General features: G+C 48.3%; 1 pseudogene; it reads left to right on the top strand.

Annotated features, from left to right (window-relative positions):
* Window positions 1-1,211: 1,211 nt before the first annotated feature.
* Window positions 1,212-1,477, top strand: LOC138439056 (dynein light chain 1, cytoplasmic-like; annotated as a pseudogene).
* The last annotated feature ends 7,309 nt before the right edge of the window (window positions 1,478-8,786 follow it).

Raw genomic sequence — 8,786 nt, 5'->3', positions numbered from 1 at the left:
AGATACACGGCGGAGTCCATCAGCTCCAAGGAAGTCAAGTTCAGCTCAGAGCGAGAGTCACTGAACTGTTTTCCTGAGAATCGATCCGGGAGGTGAGCTTCTCCGCTCACTTTCTGGTTGTAATACTGAACGAGGAACTGGGGGCCCTGGCCCAGGGCCTGTTGGTACCAGTACACGGAGAAGTGTCCAGAGTCAGGGGAACATCTCAGAGTCGCTTGCTGCTTTCTTGACTTGATCAGGTATTTGGGGGTCTGGGTGACTTCAGAATCCACCAGGCCTATTGGGAAGGAGACAAGGAAGGTAAGGGCAGAGCACAGGGGAAGCCTCCTGCTGCAGCCCTCATCGCCAGGCTTCTATCTCAGGGAGGTAAAGACATCTCAGAAAGTCCCACACTGTGTCCAGGACTCACCTGCTCCCAGGAGGCAGACAGTCACACAGCAGAGGAGCCTGGAGCCCATGGCAGCATCAGGAACCCAAGACCACTGCTGGCTGGGGGCGGGGCTCCTGGGGTGAGTGGTGTAAAGTGCTGACCCTCCTGTTTCCCCGATTGGAGCATTTGCTTATGACGTCACTGCTCTGTGTCTCTGCAGGCCATTTCCTGATCCACTGGACCCCTTGCCAGGACCCAGGGCTGGCTCCTCTATGCCCTTCCCTGTCTTGCACAGCCCCTCAGCAAAGGGTGGGTGTGAGGTGAGCACTGTCCCCAGGTCCCCATATGCCCATCACATGGCTTTTTCTTCTCTTCCTGTCCCTGCCAGACACTCATCACCCTGCCCTCACCAGCCACACTAATCCCCTCACCCTCCACTCTCCATGGTGCTCCAGGAGAGAATCCCCTGGGCACATCCTGAGGCTCCAGGCATGTCCCCACTCCCCTGGGCAGTGAGGAGTCTGTGCTGACTCCATGTGTCCCTGGACCACTCAGGGAACTCAAACCTGTTCCCTGATGCAGGCATGTAGCCAAGGTTCCCCTAAGCTGCCCTCTCCAGGGTGACTCTCACCCCCTCCCAGCACACCCTGCTTACCATGGACCCACAGTGCCTCCTAGTGGCCAACGGTCCACAGTCTCCCGGATCTGCACCTTCTGTCTAAATCAAGAACAGAAATTTAGATGCTCCATGGCTTAGGTAGTGACGGCCTCTCCTTTCAGGTGTGAGCCTGGCCGGCACCTTTCCCAGGAGACCAAGGCCAGACCCTGCTCCTTGGTGGCCATGTGTGACTGAAGGGCCGTGATCAAGAATGCCGATATGTCAGAGCAGATGCAACGGGACACGTTGGAGTGTGCTGCTCAGGCCCTGGAGAAGTATAATACAGAGAAGGCCACCGTGGCCCACGTCAAGGAGTCTAACAAGAAGTACCACCCCATCTGGCACTGCATCGAGGGAGGAACTTCTGTAGTTATGTGACATGTGAAACCAAGGACTTCATCTGCTTCTCCCTGGGCCAAGTGGCCAATCTCCTGCTCAAATCCAGTTAAAAGCATGGACTGTGCCACACACCCGGTGATCCATCCAAAAACCAGGGCTGCAGCCTGAAGTCCAAACACCAGAGACTGCAGTCTTCAGCCCTGCCTAAGGGAACACCTCTGTCTCTGAACCTTTATTGGGTTTTGTACAGGGCATTCTCTGTACTGCAAAATGGCTTACATTTTTCTATTCCATACCTCTCTACCACATGTTTTCTTTTTTTCTTTTCAAAATCCATTCCTTTAAAGAAAGAAGTCTTTCGGAGAAGGGTGTGTTAATTACCATTTGTTCAAATAATCTAGAGTTGAACATGGCCTCTTTAGTTATCTTGGATGGGCTGGTGGGGGTGATTCCTTGAAGTTTCTGCGGGATGTAACAGACTAGCCTATTCAGCCCTCCTGCATTTCATTCCTGCCCATCCTGCTTCTGCTGTGCATGGAAGAATACTACTCAGAAGTGCATGTTGAGAGAGGCATGGCAGAGACACTACTGGACTAACTCTTATTCCTAATCTGATAAGTACCTTCCTTAAGTGCTCCTTTTGTGATAACTGCTATAGAGTGCTCTGGGCCTTGGGCCTCAAGAGATGATGAATGTGTCGTGGAACACCTTTAAGCTTTCTATGGCTGTAAAATGGAAATATGCTGGTAAGAAAGTTGGCCTAATGAGAAATTTGTTGGGCTCTAGACATTTCACCTCCCCTGCCTGGCCAAAGTATACTCTAAAGATCAAAGGCGGTCTTAAAGGAAAAAACCTTTTAAGTAGCAGCGCTCCTTGTGATTATAAAGTCTGCAGGAATTTAAACTTACAAGCCTGCTGTTCTGTGCTTTAACTAGCTGTGTTCACATATGAGTTGGAGCTTTCGTTAAAAGACACAATTAAAACAAAAAAAGAATAGATATTCCCCACAACCCCACCTGCAACCCCTCTACACACAGATACGCACACAGACACACAAATACACACCCCTGATCTACTGTCTTCCCAGCCTGACAGAATTAGGGTTGATCCTCAAATCCACTCTTATCCTCTGGAGGTAAAGGACTGGATGATCTGACATTTTTACTAAGAAGGAAGTAATTTTTGCACCACTACAATGCCAGTAGTTAGCTAAGATGAAAATACATGACCACAAAATAAATGCTCTGAAGATCTCAAGTGAATCCGCCAGGAAACATGTATTCCATAACTACTTCTGATTAATCCGATGCATATATTTCCAGATTTCCTATTGAAATTAAGCTTATTACCAAATTCTAGGTAAGGCATTTTATAAAGAGGTTTTGTATATGTGGACTCATTTATTTCTGCACTTGTAAAATTTTGATATAATGAGGCAATGGAGGATATATTTTGACTTTGAGAAGATTTTGATAAGGGAGGTGGGCCAACCTGGCCTAGGTTAGGTGAGATGCTAAGGAAGTCAGGGGGTGGGGGGAAGAACACACAAAGCCAGTCTGTCTTCCTTCAATGGACTCACACGGAGTTTTGGATGATTGATAATTAATTGAAGTTGGTTTCTCTTTGATGACTCCAGACAGCTTGCTCAAAGCAGACCACATGGACAGGCCACTTTAAAAACTGCCTTGTGATTTGGGAAGGGATGTGACCATAGCTTAGTTGGTAAAGAATCCGCGTGCAATGCAGGAGACCCTGGTTCGAGTCCTGGGTTGGGAAGATCCCCTGGAGAAGGGATAGGCTACCCACTCCAGTATTCTTGGGCTTCCCTTGTGGCTCAGCTGGTAAAGAATCCACCTGCAATGTGGGAGACCCTGGTTCGATTCTTGGGTTGGGAAGATCCCCTGGAGAAGGGAAAGGTTACCCACTCCAGTGTTCTGGCCTGGAGAATTCCAGGAACTATACAGTCCATGGAGTCGTAAAGAGTCAGACACGACTCAGTGAATTTCACATTCACTTTCATGACCCAGATGAAGGAAGAACAGTGTGGCTGGAGTAGAAAGGGCCAGGAAGCTGATGCCAGGGAGGTGGGGAGAGGGATGATTTACCCACCCAGGAAAGGTGGGCAAGAGAAGAGAGCGTGTGAGAGCCAGGCTGGGGGAGAACCTTCCTGAGAGACAGCAGTGAGCTGCCTGAGGTGAGACAGGAGGGCCTATTTTTATCTAATTTACCAACAATCTTCTCTTCTGGAGGTCTCAGGCTCAGGTGATGACTAGGAGTCAGAGCTGGGGAAACTCCTGGTTCACAGGGACGATACAGAGAAAAGACAGCAATGGATGGTGGACACATGTCCGCAAGGCCTGGAGTGAGGTCCGGGCCAGCACAGACCACACACTCAGGGTCACACTGCAGGCACGTGGCAGCAGAGCCCTGAGGCTCCTGGTGCTGGGAGCCCACAAGCGAGGGGCTGCCTTGCCTTTTTGCACAGAGAGGAGGTGACCCTGCAGCGCTGTGGAGTAACTGCTGGCGCAGAAGTACACAGATGTCTGGGAGCGGCTGGCAGACTCCAGCGTGAGAGGGAAGTTCTCTGTGCTTGGTCTGGAGACATTGTACCCGTCGGGCACGTCTCCCTTTTCCGTGGTGGGAGGGCCATCTGAGTAATGGATCAGCCTCAGCCCGTGTCCTGGGTCTTGTCGGTACCAGTACATATAATCATATTTCAGATCCTGAGTGCATCTCAGTGTCACCCTCTGTCCTCTCCTCACCACCTGGAATCTGGGGTCCTGAGTGACACCAGCATGGACCGCCCCTGTGGAGAAGGAGGACCGATGCTGCGGTCACAGTGGACAGGCTTAGTGCTGGCACCCCCAAGGGTGCCCCGCCCCCCAGGACTCACCTGCCTGCAGGAGACAAAAGACCACACAGCCCAGGAGGCAGGGGCTCATGGCGGGGGCGGGGCGGGCAGAGGGCCCTCTGGGCTGAGTGTGGATGAGAGGGAGAGGGGCTCTCCAGGGAGTCCTTCTGAGATGTCACTGTCCCTGCCAGGCCCCAGAACCAACCTGTCACTCAGGGGGCCACGCCCATTCCCCCAGAGGCTCAAATCAGAAATGAACCTAAGTGAACAGTTCACAACAGGAAGACCCATCCAGCTCAATAGGCATAAGCCTTACAAGTTTTTGTAACCTGTAAACTGTTTGCAACTTTATGTATACTTTGTTCCAGAGATAATTCTTCATTAAACTTATATTCATCTTATTTATCCACATATTTATGTAGCCTTTTTAAAGTTATATTTAACTGGAGTATAATTGCTTTGCAAAGTGTGTTGGTTTCTCCTGTACACCACGTGACTCAGCCGTTAGTATGCATATATCCCCTCCCTCTTGAACTTCCCTCCCTCTGAGCCCTGCACTTGACCCCTCTAGGTCCTCAGAGAGCAAAGAGCTGAGCTCCCTGTGCAGTACAGCAGCTTCCCACTAGCTCTCTACTTTGCATATGTAATGTGATCTCTTAGTTTTGATTCTTGGGGAAAAGTCCTTATAGCCTTCTGCTGCCCTTTATGACTCTTGCGTCCCACCTACGCCTTCAAGTGTCCGTTTCTACTTTGTTTAGCTGACTGCAATTGTATTTTTTTTTCTTCCACCTGATTCTTCTGGTATCTGGTTCCCCAACCTTGGGGCAGGCTCATCAACATTTGAAGAATCCTTTGAGTCTATTTCTTACCAATTCGCTGATAGACTGGGCACCTGCTGAGTGCGGCTACAGCTCCTTCATGTTCAGCAGAGCACGTGCTTCCCGTGTCTGAATGGGGGAAGCAGCACGGCTGTAACCCACCTTTCTTCTAGGAGAGTAGATGGTTGCTCTGCACCGTGGGTGACGTGGGAGCACAAAGGAAGACAGATGCGGAAGGGACTGGGGGGAGGTGGCGAACGGAAACTGCTCCCTATTTATCTGAGACAGACATTCCATGAAAGCAACTCCTCCTCCCTAAGTAGCATAGATGAAAGTGAAAGTGTTAGTCGCTCAGTCGTGTCCGACTCTGCAACCCCATGGGCTAGATCTAGCCCACCAGGCTCCTCTGTCCATGGGATTTTCCAGGCAAGAATACTGGAGTGGATTGCCATTTTCTTCTCCAAGGGATCTTCCTGACCCAGTGATCAAAACCAGGTCTCCTGCATTGCAGACTCTTTACCATCTGAGCCACCAGGGAAGCCTTTATGTAGCATGCCTGATCTTAATGAACAGATATCACAGAGCCCCAAACTACCCTGTTACACATAACCCCCGGCTTTGAAGGACCCCTACTTGATGCAATGCTCTGCTGTTGTGATCTTCAAACACTCAACAACAATTGAAACAGGGGCCCTGCAAATTATGCAGCTGGTCCTGGTTACATGGTTTTGGACCTGTGATGACCTCCTGATGTTCTGGGTTTCCTTGATCCCAAGCACATGTCTGGGGTCTGGGTAATGCTGCATTCCTGGCACCTGGGAGAGAGAGGCATAGAAACGAAAGTCAGAAGCAGCAAAGGAGCCTGAATTCATGACCATAGCAGCAAGACTTGACCTGGGGTCTGGCAAGCCCATGAGTGGTTCCACATCTAGCTCAGAACTTCTTTCTTCCAGAAGACAGCAGGGCACCCAGCACAGGAGACTCATGCCCAGGCCACGCCAGAAGAGAAAGAGCGGCTTTCCAGCTCAAGGCCTGTGTCTTGGATACTTATGGTCGAAGCAAAGGGGACCCATGTCTCAACATGGAATGGTCTCTCACCAAAATTCCTAGTGCCCACGGTCTTGCCAGGGGAGAACGCACTGAGTGAGGAGGAAACCTAGCTATGTGTGTATCTCGTGGAATCTCAACATCATTTCCTGGGAAGTGATGACTTCTTGTCAAAATATCATTATCAAATGATTTCAGGGAATGGGTTCATGAGAACAAATTAATGAAGGTGAGTAAATAAATTTTACACAAAGTAGCTTGCAGCAGCTGGCATGACCTTTTAATGGTCATTTCATCAAGCCATCCATCTCCAGATAGGACAGTCCCTGACATGGATGTGGTACTCACATGGTTTCAAGCACTTCTTTAACCATAAGACTTTCTGGAAGCACCTAACTTTCTTCAATATTTTGCACTTGCCTAAAACGGAATTGTTTTAATGGGTATAGCACTTATATTTTCAGTAAAAAGATGCCTGAGTAAAACAAATCTCTAGCAACAGATATCAAATTGTTGGTAGTCAGGGGAGGAGAGAGGCATGGGAAAGGGCCTGAAGAAACTTTCTGGCAATGGAAATATTCTTTATTGTAATAGGGTGGATTTTGCATGGCACATGTATATATGTTGATTGAAACCACAGATCTGTCCATTATACAGTGCGTAATGTTTATGGTATTTACAGATGAAATTCAAACAACACAGGTTTGAACTGAGTGGGTCCATTTATATGTGGATGTTTTAATAAATACTTACTAAGGGAAATTGGAAGACTCTTGCTCCTTGGAAGAAAAGCAGTGACAAACCTAGACAGGATATTAAAAAGCAGAGCCATCACTTTGCCAACCAAGGTCCGTCTAGTCAAAGCTATGGTTTTTCCATTACTCATGTATGGATGTGAGAGCTGGACCATAAAGAAAGCTGAGTGCCGAAGAATTGATGCTTTTGAGCTGTGGTGTTGGAGACAACTCTTGAGAGTCCCTTGGACAGCAAGGAGATAAAACCAGTCAATCCTAAAGGAAATCAATCCTAAATATTCATTGGAAGGACTGAAGCTGAAACGCCAATACTTTGGCCACCAGATGTGAAGAGCTGACTCATTGGAAAAGACCCTGATGCTGGGAGAGATTGAAGGTGGGAGGAGAAGGGGACGACAGAGGATGAGATGGTTGGATGGCATCACTGACTCCATGGACTTGAGTTTGAGCAAGCTCTGGGAATTGGTGATGGACAAGGAAGCCTGGCATGCTGCAGTCCATGGGGTCTCAGAAGTCAGACATGACTGAGTGACTATACTGAACTGAAGGTACTGCCCAATTTGACTGGCTGAATCTGTAGACCTGGAATCCCGCATACAGATGGATGAATGTGAAGTTATACACAAAGTTTTGATTACGGCGTTGTGGATGCCTCAGGGATCCAAAAGCCTGCATAGGGCTTCCCAGGTGGCACAGTGGTAAAGAATCCACCTGCCATTGAGGAGACGTGGATTTGACCCCTGGGTCAGGAAGATCTCCTGGAGAGGGAAATGGAAACCCACTGCAGGATTTTGCCTGGGGAATCCCATAGACAGAGGAGCCTGGCAGGCTACAGTGCATAGGGTCGCAAAGAGTCAGACACAACTGAGCACACACATATAATTCACATTTTAAAATATCTAGGAGGCATATATATTACACACTCTTGTTAATTTCATGTGATGACTCATCAGGCATAAATGAATTTTTCCTGTGACTCCTGATATCCTCAACTGTAGGATTTCAAGGTAACATATGTCCATTTCTACCTTTGCACCTAGGAAATGGTAGAAGAGGCTGTCAGAGTTTAGCAAAGGGAATCAAGAAGTCCAGAGTGCTATTATGCGCCAGGGACTTCCTGCTTATTAAGTAGTTATACAGCAGTGGAACATGGTGTAGCGCTATTATAATGTATCACCTTGACTATGCCACAGATATTTAATTAAACATTATTCTGGGTGTTATATGAGGATGCTGTTAGAAGAGGTTAACATGTAAACAGGTAGATTTTAATATGAGGTTAGATTAACATTGTAGCATTGTAAACAGATGACCTTTCATAGTGTTGGTGAGCATCATCCAACCAGTGAAGACATGAATAGAACAGAGAGACTGATCCTCCCCAAGTAAGAGGCAATTGTCCAGGTGGCAGCCTTCAAACTGGACCATTAGTTCTTCAGCTTTTGAACTAAAACTCAGCTCTCCCTGGGTCTCCAGTACCACCAGCCAGTATCCAGTTTTGGGACTTACCAGCCTTAACAACCACGTGAACCTACTCTTTTAAAACATGTATACTAATGTTTGTTCTATGGGGGGACAGTTCTAAGGGGGGCAAGGACCACAGGTGTTGAGGAGACTTGAGTCTGATTCCCTGTCTGACAGTAATGAAGTATGAGACCTGGGCAAGTCAGTTCCCCTCGGGTGTATAAACAATTACGATAATTCTTATCTTGCATGATCTTTGTGAGCATTAAAACACAGCAAGGAAAGAATGTCTGGGAAAATCTGTCCACTCTACCAGAGCCTGGGCCTGGCTGGCTGGCAGCCAACACCCTCAAGGCCACTTCCTGAGCTGGGGCAGGAGTGTTTTTGTTCCAGAGGCACCTGATCATGCGAGGCTGTGTCTTGGCTGCTGGCACAGAGATACACGGCTGAGTCTGTCAGCTCCAAGGAGCTCAAATTCAGCTCA

The sequence above is a fragment of the Ovis canadensis genome, chromosome 4 (genome assembly GCF_042477335.2).
Source record: "Ovis canadensis isolate MfBH-ARS-UI-01 breed Bighorn chromosome 4, ARS-UI_OviCan_v2, whole genome shotgun sequence".
Taxonomy (NCBI): Eukaryota; Metazoa; Chordata; class Mammalia; order Artiodactyla; family Bovidae; genus Ovis; species Ovis canadensis.
The sequence above is the reverse complement of the archived record's forward strand: the minus strand, read 5'-3'. Positions and strand labels throughout refer to the sequence as shown.